Source organism: Maniola jurtina, chromosome 15, assembly GCF_905333055.1.
Source record: "Maniola jurtina chromosome 15, ilManJurt1.1, whole genome shotgun sequence".
Classification (NCBI taxonomy): Eukaryota; Metazoa; Arthropoda; class Insecta; order Lepidoptera; family Nymphalidae; genus Maniola; species Maniola jurtina.
In genome coordinates, this window is record NC_060043.1 from 10,765,554 (window position 1) to 10,780,023 (window position 14,470).

At 35.3% G+C, this 14,470-nt stretch overlaps 1 protein-coding gene across 5 annotated transcripts in view; it reads left to right on the forward strand.

Annotated features, from left to right (window-relative positions):
* Window positions 1–14,470, forward strand: part of LOC123872828 (POU domain, class 6, transcription factor 2) — a 220,366-nt gene that overhangs the window by 21,112 nt on the left and 184,784 nt on the right. For 4 of the 5 annotated variants that reach the window (XM_045917381.1, XM_045917385.1, XM_045917386.1 and 1 more), the window contains exon 3: window positions 7,571–7,591. The exons of the other annotated variant lie outside the window; for it this stretch is intronic. The gene's annotated coding sequence lies outside the window, so the exon portion shown is untranslated. The remainder of the gene's footprint in view (window positions 1–7,570; window positions 7,592–14,470) is intronic. 5 annotated transcript variants of the gene reach the window in all.

The following is a 14,470-nucleotide window of genomic DNA, read 5'->3' on the forward strand; positions in this document are numbered from 1 at the left end:
AATCACTAAAGAAATACAGAAAGAATTCCGTGCTTATTACGTTAACGTTACAGAAAGAATTACGTCCTTTTTAACGCGTCCCGGCATATACTCGTATCGACATTGAATGTTTTAAACACTTTATGAGCACATTAAGTGGTAATAAAGAATACCTAATACGTCTTTATCTCACTAATTAACAGACCGCAAGGCCGCTCAGAGTACTGGCGGGTTATTTCTAAGACAACTTAATTACTAAAATTATATGCGTCATTAGACCGTTTTGTTCGTTCAGATACACTTATTATTGCTGCCGATTATAAGGCTAAGAGTATACGGAGACGCAGGCAGCGCAGGCGACATAGTTCAGCACAGCGATGTTTTTACCCGACTGCGGCAAAGCCAAAAGGAAGGGTTATGATTTTAGCGGTCTATGTAATATATGTATGTATCCAGATTCTGTGTGTTCCACCGTAGTGCCTAATCTACTGGGCCAATTTTGATGAATGAGGTGTCAATTGATTCGTTGTAAAGGTCTGGGTGACATAAGCTATATTTGATACGAAAAAAATTGACCTAACGGATGTTACATCAAAAAAAGATCTCCAAATTTTTTTTACTGCTATTGGATGTCAAATGAAAGAGGAGAAAATTCAGAGCTTATGAATATAAAGTGTAAAACAACATTAAAATATATCAAGCGACAGAAAAACAATTTTACTCTAATTCAGCGTTCATTAAAAAGATCGCAGTCGGGTTTTAGTTTTCAAGTAATCTTGTTGTGTAAGTACAATGCGTTATCATAGAAGAGCGTAGGTATAAGTGATACGTGCGCGTGCGGCACAGGTACGTACAGTCAAAGCCTGTAAGTACCTGTAGCAATGACCATATTCGCGTAGATAAAATACAGGATTTTTTTAATTTTTAGGGTTCCGTACCTCAAAAGGAAAACCGGAACCCTTATGGGATTGTCTGTCTGTCTGTCTATCGTCCGTCCGTCGTAGGGTACTTCCCGTTGACCTAGAATCATGAAATTTGGTAGGTAGGTAAGTCTTAGCACAAGTACAGGAATAAATCTGAAAACCGCGAATTTGTGGTTTTTCATTTAAAAAGAAATTAAAATGTATTTCAATTTTTAAAATAAGATAACTATACCAAGTGGGGTATCATATGAGAGGGATTTACCTGTACATCCTAAAACAGATTTTTATTTATTTTTATATTGGAAAAAATACCCGAGTATGGAACCCTCAGTGCGCGAGTCTGACTCGCACTTGGCCGGTTTTTTGGTATCTTATCAGTAATCATCAGTACTATCACCTGTGTTCGTTTTTGCTACCGTTCTGGTTACACCTTGAATGTATGGACTATTGGTCGAGCGACAAGTAGATAGGTATCTACTGTAATCTTTATTTAGAACGAACCCAAGAACAGACCATTAAATTACATGGTCGGTAAACATTTGAACATGATGTGCTTTCTAATTAACTTCTAATTAAGGTGTTTATTGCGATAGCGGGTTAATTACTTAATTAATGGCTCATTAGTGACACTATGATGACATCAGATGTAGTTGTGTATTAAAAAGGCTATTAATATGTACGATGTTATTAACAGTTACAGTTGCTATTACATTATATCCGCATAGTTGTATATCTGATTCAAATATTAATTATTATTAATCCATACTAATATTATAAATGCGAAAGTGTGTCTGCCTGGCTGTCTGTCTGTCTGCTACCTTTTCACGACCCAACAGTTTAACCGATTCTGACAAAATTCGGTATAGAGTTAGCTTATATCCTGGGGATGGACATGATGACATTTTTTATCCCGGAAAATCAAACAGTTCCCACGGGATCTTTAAAAACCTAAATCCACGCGGACGAAGTTGCGGGCATCCTTCATAATAATCTAAACTCTAAATTAAAGCGTTAAATAAATAGAACACGCGAAAGAAATGCGCCGTCTAGAAGTTATAATTAATTCAAGCAATTGTGTTGTAAAACATTGTTATTTCAACGCATCGTTGGTTTATTACTAAACACGTGTCTCCTCTCAGAATGAGAAGAAGGTTTTAAGCCATAGTTCAAAGTCAAAGTCAAAATCATTTATTCAAAGTAGGTACAATTTTACTCCTTTTGATGGTCGAAATTGTGAAAGTACGATATAGTGGTGATAATTAATTAACTAAAGCTACGAGGGTTCCAAACGCGCCCAAGTCTGAGAGACTATCAGGGCTGCAGGTTTCCTCATAATTTTCCTTCATTGTCTTGGATGATACATTAGACAAGGAATTTTTAATAACAAAATTAATTAACTAATGGCTCATAATAATTGAATCATTAATGATATTAAATCCTAAGGTAAATATAAATTACAGTACAGTTGTTTAAGAAAATGTAATTTTGGTTTTGGGCATGAGAAAAAACCCGTGCAATTTGAAATTAAAATCGCTAATGACTCAAACCATTAAGTTAATCATTTTAATTAGGAGTTGGCGTTCGTTTGTGTTTGTTTCTTTTTTTTTTAATTCATACCTCGTTTACATTCTCGCCAAAGTGCCTCGACTGTACGATGTTAAGTAAAAAAAAAAAAAAACAAAGTGTTGATATCAAAATCTGATTGCTATTCTTTAGTTTATTTATATTTAAGAAGAGTTAGAATTAGCAATATAAACTAATTCTGAACCAAACTTTTCGCATCTTTTTCTTATGTAATGAGAAAAGGACAGATAAGCCTAATTTAGTTTAAAAAGGTCAAACCGGCCGAGAAATTAGTGTCTGCTCTTTCAAATGTTTACGTTTGTATAATAATAAAAATCCATCAACACTTTCGTTGTTAATTCCTTACGCGTATACATTGCTTTTAATGTAAGGTTAAAAAGTTTTGTATTTTACCAAGCTTGAAGGGAAGCAGCAACGTATAGCGGGTGGATGGAAAATATTGTTGTAAAAGTTCTATAAGAGCGCGTAAACAGTCCAATTATTTATGTTATCGGTAAAAAAGGGGTTTCGCTGTAAATAAAGCCTTTACATAATCAATATACCTACCTACTGATAAGAATAATTATAAAAATAATACATAAAATATACCTATAAGTAAAAAAGGGTCTATAAGTAGAAATAGGGTCTGAAAGGTTGTACTTAAGTTCTAATCACAGGAATGCATTTTGGGTTTTTGCAAAACTTTGTCTGTGTGCCTATGTTTTATAAAATGGGATTATGTACTTTGATTTTCCGAGATAAACAGGAGCCTAAGTCCATCTTTATGCCTGACACTATAAACTATTATCTTTAACTATTGACTTTCATCAAAATCCTAGGGCCTAAGATAGTAAAAGGGTTCATAAAATGCTAGCAGACAGACAGACAGACACACATTGTCATTTGAAACATTAGTAGGAATTGAGGATTAAAAACGAAGAATATCTATACTAATAAATAAAATTGGAGTGTCTGTCTGTAATTTCGAAATAACTACCGCATATTAAGGTTATATGGTTATTTGAACGATACTATAACTGAATCACACGTTTTTAAAATTTTTGTCTGTCTGTCTGTCTGTCTGTTTGAAAAGGCTAATCTTGGGAACGGCTGAACCGATTTTGACGGGATTTTCACAGACAAGTAGAGAATTGACCAGGGAGTAACATAGGCTACTTTTTTAACCGACTTTCAAAAAGGGAGTTGTGTTTTTCTACCTATGTACACCGAAATCTCCGAGATTTCTGAACCGATTTGCATCATTTCTTTTTTAATCCATAGAGGAACTTTGCGACATTGTTTCATAAAAAATTTGGAGTCCAACTCCTCAATCCTGATGCTGCAGGGGATCTGACCAATCCACGCGGGCGAAGCTGCGGGCATCATTTAATAAAGCCTTGAGTAAAAGTAAAACTAGGACAAACTTTACTGATTAAAGTAAAGTACAGAAATAAGCCAATTATCGGCTAATACAAACTCTAATAAATAAACTTGAGGCCCGTAATACAATTATTATACAAGTAATAAATTATACAGGCTCTTAATATAAAATTTAACTGAATTAAATCCATTCATTTGGGGCCCTTGTCTCAGTCGGTTGAGACGAACGTAGAGTTAGGAAAATTCAGATCGGATATTATGTAGCAATAAAATTAATATTAATTTGGGCACATACTTGGAACATTGGTTACATGAAAGCCTGAGATAACAAGTGTAAATTAAAAATGTATAACACCCCCGACAAGTGAAGGTTACAGTAACAAGAAAAGAGCTGATAACTTTCAAACGGCTGAACCGATTTTCTTGGATTATAGCTAAGAACACTCTCGATCAAGCCACCTTTCAAACAAAAAAAAAACTAAATTAAAATCGGTTCATTAGTTTAGGAGCTACGATGCCACAGACAGATACATAGATACACACGTCAAACTTATAACACCCCTCTTTTTGGGTCGGGGATTAAAAAGTACATGTCCAAACATCCTCTTTTCCTTCCAACATCCAAGTCGCAAGGACCCAGACGGACACTTGAATGGCGTCTCATTACCTTTAATTATATACCGATTCCTCGACCGCGGCCGTTCCCGGCTCTCTTCCAATACAAAACATACTAATGTGATACCAGTTTTTTACTCATTCATGAAGAGAATAATTAGTATCAATTTAAACTAAAGGAAAAATTTTAGTTGTATTTGTAACCTTTCATCAAAAATTCAAAAAAATTCAAAATTCAAAATGTTTTTATTAAATTAAACTTTTACAAGTGCTTATGAATCGCCAAAATAATCTACCACTTCGGAATGCCGTTCCTACCGAGAAGAACCAGCAAGAAACTCGGCAGTTGCTCTTTTCAAGTATTCAATTTACTAAATAATATGCCATACTGTATGTACTAAACAAGCAATTGCAGCGCCGTGTATTGCTGAAGCGAGTCAAATCCAAGCTTTTTTGTCATTTACATAATCTTCGATTGTATAATCGTCATTGAGTACCTATGGGTCTCCTCTCAGTATGAGAAGGGGTTCGGCCATAGTCTACCACGCTGGTCAATTGCGTTAGCTTGAGTTGTGTTAGCTATTATCTCGGACAAAAGCAACTTTTTGTTCCAAAAAATCAAAAAGTTCCCATGGAATTTTTAAGAACCTAAAGAAAACTTACACTAAGGCGAAATAAAAAAAATAAAAACCATAGAACAATTTTATTAATATCCAAGTAGGTATTATTACTTTCAAATTAAATAAGTAAGTATAATAAGTATTAAGTATAGGCAGTGTAAGGAACACAAACCTCATGAATAAAGTATTAAAAAGTACATTAATGTAAGTGAAACTGTCGCACAAAACCAAAGCGAATAGACAGTCTTTTCACTAGCACTTAGAGGGCAAAAGGGGGAAAGCGTTGCTAAAAAGTGTAATTATGTTGATTATTTAGGTCGTAATGCGCCGACTATCCCGCGTCTCCCTCGGACTAGGGTTGACACTGGCGCTCATTTTTACCCGACTACGGCAAAGCCAAAAGGAAGGGTTCTTCTTTCTTTCTTCTCTCTGGGCTGGTTTCGGCACTTACCTAAACGTTTCCGTCTGTTGTGCGTGCCTTGCCCCTCCCAAAGGAAGGGTTATGATTTTAGTAGTCCATGTATGTATGTAGGTTTGTATTTATGTGTTCCACCATAGCGCCTAAACTACTGAGCCGATTTTGATGAATGAGGTGTCAAACGATTCGTTATTGTGGTCTGGGTGCCATAGGTTATATTTTATACGAAAAAAATCGGCTTGAAGGATGTTACATCCAAAAATGTGGGGCCTCCGATTTTTTTTCTATTGTATCGAGATATCAAATGAAGAAGAAAAACATCTGAGTCCATAAATGTAAATATAATACAATTATAAAATTCATTATTCATTATTAAAGAGACCTATAAACTTAACCTAGACCCATAAACTACCGCTATACATCATTTTATTACTACAGTCCAAGATTCTATTGCTTAAAACGCACATAACCTAATTTTGAAACTTCAAGTTTCTTACGATAGATAGATCAGTCAGTCAGTCAGGACAACTCTTTTTATATGTAGCTATTAGGGTAATAGGTGACAGCCCTACCCCCGTCATTAATCGCCTCCCCCACCCCCTTTCCCGGCTCCCCGTATTATTTCGTTTCAATTATTTTTGTGATTATCTTTTTATAGCGGGCGCGCATTAAAACTCAAAAAATAACAGCCACATTAAATATAATTAGAATCGAAATGACATGATGCCCGTTCGCGCCTTTTTATGGTAAACATAATCAAGGAATGAGTCATTTTCTTTGTTACTATTGTTTTAACATGATTATTATCAATTACTAGAGGATGCCCGCGACTTCGTCCGCGCGGATTTAGATTTTTGTAGATCCTGTGGGAACTGTTTGATTTTCCGGGATAAAAAGTTGCCTTTTTCGATTACAGGGACGCAAGCTATTTCGGTACCAAACATACAAATCGGTTATATGGATGGGTCTTTAGGAATCCCGCGGAAACTCTTTGATTTTCCGGAATAAAAAGTAGCCCATGTCCGTCCCCGGGATATAAGCTAACCCTGTACCTTTCGTCAGAATCGGTTCCATTGTTAGGCCGTGAAAAGGTAGCAGACAGACAGACACACTTTCGCATTTATAATATTAGTATGGATGAGAGAGAATAGAGAATCATGCCCGAATCGAATACTAGACTTTTTTAACTTGCAGTACCTAGTTTACAACGATTGATTTTTTAAATTAATATAGTGAATAGATCAGCCCAAATAGACACAATGACGACCCAAAACAGAACAACTTGGAGAAATATGGTTAGGAGAGCCGACCCCAATTAACATGGGAAAAGGCTAGGTATATATATATAGTGAGCAAACGAGCAGGCGGGGTCATCTGATGTTAAGTGATTACCGCCGCCCGTCCACATTTACAGTACCAGAGGAACCGCCAATGCGTTGCCGGCCTTTCAGGAATGGTCCGTCTCTTGAATAACCCCTGCTTTGATCTAATGAGAACACCGTAGAAGAGAGTTGAACTTGATGTTCACTATCCAGTGCCATACTAATTTTGACGGCTTCGTAGACCACTTAGATTAGGACTATATTATGTAGAACACGATTTTTATTTTATTTTATAAACTCTATAAAATTATCTGGAGCAAAAAATACCTTAGAATGACAGCTGTCGAATCGAATCGAATAATTTTGTTCGAAATTAATCGTTTAAAGTGTGACTACTAATTATTATTATTATTAGTGATAACTGATAACCGATAATGCAGTCTAGATGAATATGATTTTCAAAATACTTAAGTTTTTTAGAGTTCCTTACCTCAAAAGGAAAACCGGAACCCTCAGTACGCGAGTCTGACTCACACTTGGCCGATTTTTTTTATTTTCTGTTTTCGCGATCTCATCTGGTGGTAAACGATGACGCAGTTTAAGATGGAATATTGGCTCAATTGTATAAACTATACTATAACTTTTGTCTTCTATATTATTATGTATGTAATTTGTTTTTAATATAATGATAATTGTTTTGTATGGAAATTGTTAGATAATTAACTACATATAATTATTTTTTGTTGTCAGGTAACCACCGATGGGATAAGAGTGAGAGTTTTTATTTTACTAGAAATCTGAATAAGGTACCGATTTTTTTCTACTAAGCTGATTTTGATTACCTATTGTTTTTAAAGAAATTAAATTTTATTGTTTTCGTTCGACTTTTTTTTAATATTAAGTAATAACAATTAATACTGACTTGATAGTCAATTAGATAATTCTATAATATAATATATTAAACTTACAAAATCTATACTTAATATACATATTTATGTGTATTATAAATAGCTTTAAGTTCGGCTTATGTTTAACTTTTTGTTAAGTACTAGCTGATACTCGCGACTTCGTTCGCGTGGATGTAGGTTTTTTAAAATTCCCGTGGGAACTCTTTGATTTTCCGGGATAAAAAGTATCATATGTGCTAATCCAGGGTATAATCTATCTCCATTCTAAATTTCAGCCCAATCCGTCCAGTAGTTTTTGCGTGAAGGAGTACCAAACATACACACGCACACACACACACACACACACACACACACACACACACACACACGCGCACACACACACACACACACACACACACACACACACACACACACACACATACAAACTTTCTCCTTTATAATTTTAAATAGATAGGTATGATTTCGTAATTGGTTGCAGATAGGTATGGAAAATGTTTTTGCGAGCTTTTTGAAGTTCAAAGGCTGTCCCAAAAAAAGGGCTCAAAATGTTACAAACAGTTGCTTAGCAAAATATTCTCAAGCTTTAATAGCCTGGCAGCTTAAATAAATGGTAATTTCTATAGGAACAGTATAATAACACACATAATTACATTTAGTACTTCGACGCGTGACTATTAACAATACAACTTGGATTTGCCAACCCTTTCATTCAAATCACTAATGAATCGTACACTACCCATTTCAAAATGATCTTTAGAAGTTACGTAATAAAGTTTATTTCACAATGGGATATTTTAAAATTATATTATTATAAGAAACGTTTATGGATGAGCAATTTTTATGATTCTACACGTATTGTATGTACGTACAGATGTTTTCGAAATAAATCGTTGAAATCTTTTCGATAGTAGACGGGAGCACGGATCGGAGTTCGTTTTCCAAAGGCCCGGTGTATTGTGGAGCATTAATTATGTTATTGTTGTTTTAAATTACTGCCTTTCATTCTTTAATGTTGGCGACTCGCGGCGCTGATTCAAAGGGTTCAGATTTAATAGTGAAGTAAGTTTCTCTTTTGTTTAAGCTTGCTACGATGGTGACTTCTAGTGCACTCCTTCGTTTGCAGTTCTGTACACTTTCTGTGATATTTCTTCAAAGTATCGTGTTGCTAGCCAGCTATAGTTTCCTTTTTAGAGTTCCGTACCTCAAAAGGAAAAACGGAACCCTAACAGGATCACTTTGTTGTCTGTCTGTTTGTCTATCCGTCCGTTCGTCCGTCGTGTCTATGAAGAAAACCTATAGTGTACTTCCCGTTAACCTGAATCATGAAATTTGGCAGGTAGGTACCTAGGTCTTATAGCACAAGTAAATCCGAAAACCGTGAATTTGTGGTTAGGTACATCATTAAAAAAAATGAAAACTACAGCTACCAATGTTCCAAATGCGTCCTGGTCTGAGAAGAAGCCCACGACAAGCTAAGCCGAGTATCCTTTCATTATTACTAGCATAGCATTGCACAATATCACTTAAAACTTATTAGAAGTGTCAAAGCTGTTAGAGTAATTCATTACCAAGCTTTTTCTCATTCAAATAATCCTTTATATTGTATTTAATAGAAAGGATTACAACTGGATTTTTATCCCGGAAAATCAAAGAAATACTACGGGATTTTTAAAATCTAGTACTCGCGGACAAAATCTTAGACAGCAGCTATTTCCTAGTAAATAAATTTACCTACTGACTCACATACATAGTTAAATATAAATACTATTCAATGTAAAAACAAAATAAATGCAGCCATAAAATTTTAAACAAACCAAGTAAAGCGGAAACAATTCAAACGCTTTCCAGCAAATGCGATCATTTATTAAACCCCGCGTAAGTATTCCATTGCATACAGCAAAACATGTGGTCAGAGCGTCAACACTACCCGTTCCCGGCATTTATTTAATCTGTGGAAACGACAAAACTGAAAGTGGTGCGCGAGACGACCTCATAAACTTTATAAGCCCCTATTCATATAGGGCCATAAGGGCCAATTTCGAATGTAAACTTTCGGAATTTGTGCACGAAAACACCAGAGCGCAGACCATTGATATATCTACTGAACTATTATTATATTTAGCGCGTTAACCGGGCCTCGATGAAAGTGAAACCGATTTCAATTGTTATCTCACTCGGCGGTTAATTGACCGACATTTGTGGATGTTCGCGGGTTAATTTCGTGCTTAAAACGCGTTTTGTGACGTCATCGTGCGGGAATGCGTCTACTCTGCTCGCACGGGACGGAAAATGTTTGCAAAAGTTCAAGTTAGATTGCTAGTAAATTAAAACTGTTTGTAACACACCAGTAGATATACCTGCATGCCTGAGAGTTGTGTGAAGTCTGCCGATCCACATTGGGCCAGCGTGGCAGGCTAAAGCTTAAACCCTTGTCAAACCGAGAGGAGATTCGTTCTTAGTAGTGGGCCGGCGATTGGTTGATCATGATGATCATGATTAGATAAGCACTACAAATACCTACCTAAGCCTTGTAGAAGCCTTAAGGAAAATATAAAACAACAACAACAGAGGCCTTAGGTTCAATTGCGTGACAGGTGGTTAAAATCACCTAACGGTTACGATTAAACTTTGAACGTCATCGTCATTAAAACCATTAGTCGGATTTGCTGACATTGGGCCAAAATTTTTACCTTTACCTAGCCTTAATAATTTAATTTTATATCATTTACCAAAAGAGTAATTTGATCTAATTACATACTGAGATGTAGGAATTACCTAAAAGTAAGCACAGCATGGATAAATAATAAAAGTTTACTTCACTTTAACCACGTGTCATGAAAATGGACTTCAGCAAAACTTTTGAAGTTACTAACGTGATAATAATAAATAATTGAACTTTGGGGTAAAGACGTACAATACCTCCGTAGAAAATCTCCATATCGCAGATTAAGTCAAACTTAGGTGTCAAATTAAAAAATGTATACCTACAGACAGAGCTTGGATAATCTGTTCTATTTTTCCTAAAAAACTGTAATGGACTCATCGATGGAAAATCATTATTAACTAAGAATTTCCTATGATGAAATTCCCACTTGAAAAACCCGATCTTATAATTTGCATGTCATTTAACATAGTGTTATTATTATTTTATGATTAGGTTCAAGCAGCACAAAGTTAGGTAAGTCCGGAAAATTAGCTGTTAATACAACAACATAAGATAACATAACAATAACCAAATAATAAGCATTGTAATTTCATTGCAATCTGAAGATCCTGCGGGTAAAACAGCTGCCATTTACGGTGGAAGTGACTATGAACGTTACTTCGTAACGGACTTGCAGACGAAGGGTCCCTAGGGCACCACGTACAAAAATAACATTTTTTTGTGATTTAACCCGATTTAACCACAAAACGGTTTTCAGATTTTCCTTAACTTGTCTAATAAGACATTGCTACCTGCCTTTCATGATTCTGGGTCAACGGACTTCACGTTTCCTATCCTATATTATATTATAGTTTCCTAACCTATCCTATACGTTTTAATTCCAAAAAACACGACATCTTGATGGACGCGACAGATAGACAGACAAGAATTCTATGAGGGTTCCTTTTTTCTCTAGAGAGACGGAACCCTAAAAATAGCAAATGACCAAAATGACCTATAATTACACAGACATTATAACTAGTGCATGCATATAAAATTTGCAATTACTTGCATGTGTAATTTCCCATAAATCACGCATTACCACCACATTTCCTCGCGCGTTACCTCCCTTGATGTTTGCTGCTATAAACTTTTTGTTTGAACTTTGAAGTGGCGAACTATAATAAATTTAAGCTCAAAGGATTTTGTCATTGCGGTAGTAGCAATCAATGACTTGGTGTCCCTTACACACTAGAACCTATTGAACCTAGTATTATCAATTCAACATACAATAATGCAACCTATAAGAAATCACTATAAATATCTAAAGTTTTAAAAACAATTTCTGACTAAATCAAACATTTCAAATCATTAATTTGTAAACTAAACTAAATAGAAACTATGAATTTCTTACGATTACTTCTTACTCTCTTCTGATTACGTTTAAAAATCTTCGCATTCGCAAATAAGTAATTTATTTTATTTTATTCATATTATTCGTTCTAAAATTCAAACATGCATTCTAATAATAATGAAAAAAAATCTGAATGACCCGCACGCACATTTTTACCGCGCAATTTAAATTTAGAACAATGGCGTTCGGAAATAATAAGTGATCGGGACACCCGAAGGGCAATGATGAGTGCTTTTGTACGGCGAGTGCGCGACAAGGGCCCTCTACGTACGCGCTCCGAGGAAAGCCGACTTTTTTTTTGTAGAACAGGCAATGGCAACGTTTCATTCAGCCTGAAATAAATTGTGTACAAAAAAGTTCTCTTTGCCAACATTCATAAGTATTACCTACGTTTTTTTAAAAGGACAATTTTCACTTTCTGTAATTTTTTTATGCATTTTTATAAGGTTGTTATTTAAAATAAATTATATACAAAACTACCTTATATAGTCAAAATATTGTGTACAAAAAAAGTTAACAGACTACGCAAAATTTTCATTTCTTAGTAAAGGCCTAAATAAATAGATATTAGGGCACAAGGTTTCCTGTTCATTATGACTCACAAATACATTTTATGAGTATTAGATACTTATTTACAATGTTATTTTAATACACAAGCGTAAATGACGTGAAAGAGAGCATGACACAGCATAGGTGGTTCCCCAGTTATGAAAACAATAGGAAATTACCAATGAACATATAAATAACCAACATTAGGTACAAGTTTTTAAGTAATTTCAATAGAACAATAAAATAAAGCGGAAGAGTGGTAATAGCTAAGTGTCTAAGACGTGGGCCTTCAATTTGGGAGGTCGAGGGTTCGATCCCGGACTTTCTATATGGTGAAGGTAATATCGTGATGAACTCTACCTACACGTTGAGTTCTCCATAATTTTCTCAAAGCTGTGTAAAGTCTGTCACTATGTCTATGGCCTAAGACCTAAACCCTTCTCATTCTTAGAGAAAACCCATGCTCAGTATTGGGCTGCCGATGGATTGATGGTGAAGGTTAGTCTGTAGTAAAATAATGCCATCGTAACTAATGCCGCATTTGAATAATGGACATTTAATATTTCGTGGAATGACCAAGTTGGTAATAATATGACTAACTCATATAAACACATAGCATTAAAAACACATAATGGCTGTATAATCAACCTCTTGTATTAGACATCGGCCGCCGCCCGAAAAAAAAACAATAATTATAAAGCGCGCGTAATTCTAATTTCGAATTCAAATTAAAGCCGCTTAATGCGCGGGAGCGACCCCGTAAAAAAAAGAGTTGACGAGAGCTCGCGGAGGGTGGTAATTTTTCATTAATTTAAGTTCACCATTCCCTGTTTTGTTTGCTTTTAATCGCATTTCTAATTAATCCCGTCGAGAATAACGTGACAACTGTCGACTATGGCAGCCATTTTTTTCGAGCACAGTACAGCAGATGTCGGCCGATTTCCATTTGTTTCTGAGATTAATGATTTGGTACGATTGTGAATTTTTCCGGTCGGCTTTTGTTGTTTTAGAAGCAATTTGTCCGCTTACTTTTGTAGATGGCATTCGTTAAAGCCCCGATATTCGAGGCGAACGGAAAAAAAGCATTAAGCGTAAAGGGTACACTGTAAAATAATCTCCGTTAAGTATTCAGCGATCCTTACTAATGGATCGTTGTTATTCTGTTTGTTGGACGTCTGTTGCGCCTAGTACAAGTTTTACTGTTCGGAAATCGAAAACGATATTCGATGTCGAGTTTCTCTTTACAGCTATCGGGCGTGAACAGCGAAAAATGAAATATAATCCGTGTTAAGTAAGACAGAAGATAGAAAACTCACGAGAAAAGCTAAAGAGATAGAGCGGTCTATAAAAGTGACGCCAATTCGGTGGTTTTATAAATCTTCATTTTAGACGCGATGTAATTTATCCATCTTCATACTGTTTGTTATCATGATATAGTTTTGAGCGAAAGTTTTGCAAATTAAAAACCAACTTCCTGCTTGTTAATTCGAAGAAGTTATAAATTGAAAATACAGAATGCGCAACTAAAAAATAAGATTTTTCAAGTCAATTTAATACTAACAAGTAACAACACTTACGAAAAGCATAAAAGTTTTCGAGATTTGCGAACTCGTTCTAGGATCCTGTACGCGGGAACTGTTACGGACCTCGTCCCGTTGGAATAAAAACTCACCTACAAATGAAAAGCGATGAATGAAGGAAGAGACGTTTTAAAATACACGGACTTATTTTGTTCTATTTCAGAACATTTTTGATTATTAGTGAACGAATGGTTTTAGATTTTGCACTTATAAAAAACTTCGTCTGCGTGGAAATTTTTTAAAAATCCCTTGGGAACTGTTTGATTTTCCGAGATAAAAAAAGTAGCCTATGTCACTCTTCAGGCCTTTAACTATACAACTATACCTCTTAATGATCTCTGTTGCGGCTTGATTGAAGGACAAACTAGCAAACTACTTTCGCATTTAGGTATAATACGGGGAGAGATGAACAAAATAATAAGTAGTAGTTAACAGAAAAAAGAAACCATAAAAAAGAAGAAGAATTTCAATTTACTATAATTAAATGGGACTTATCTAAACTTCCCCTAGACTTAGCTTCATAAATGTCGTAACACGCCAAGCCGGCGAAAGATT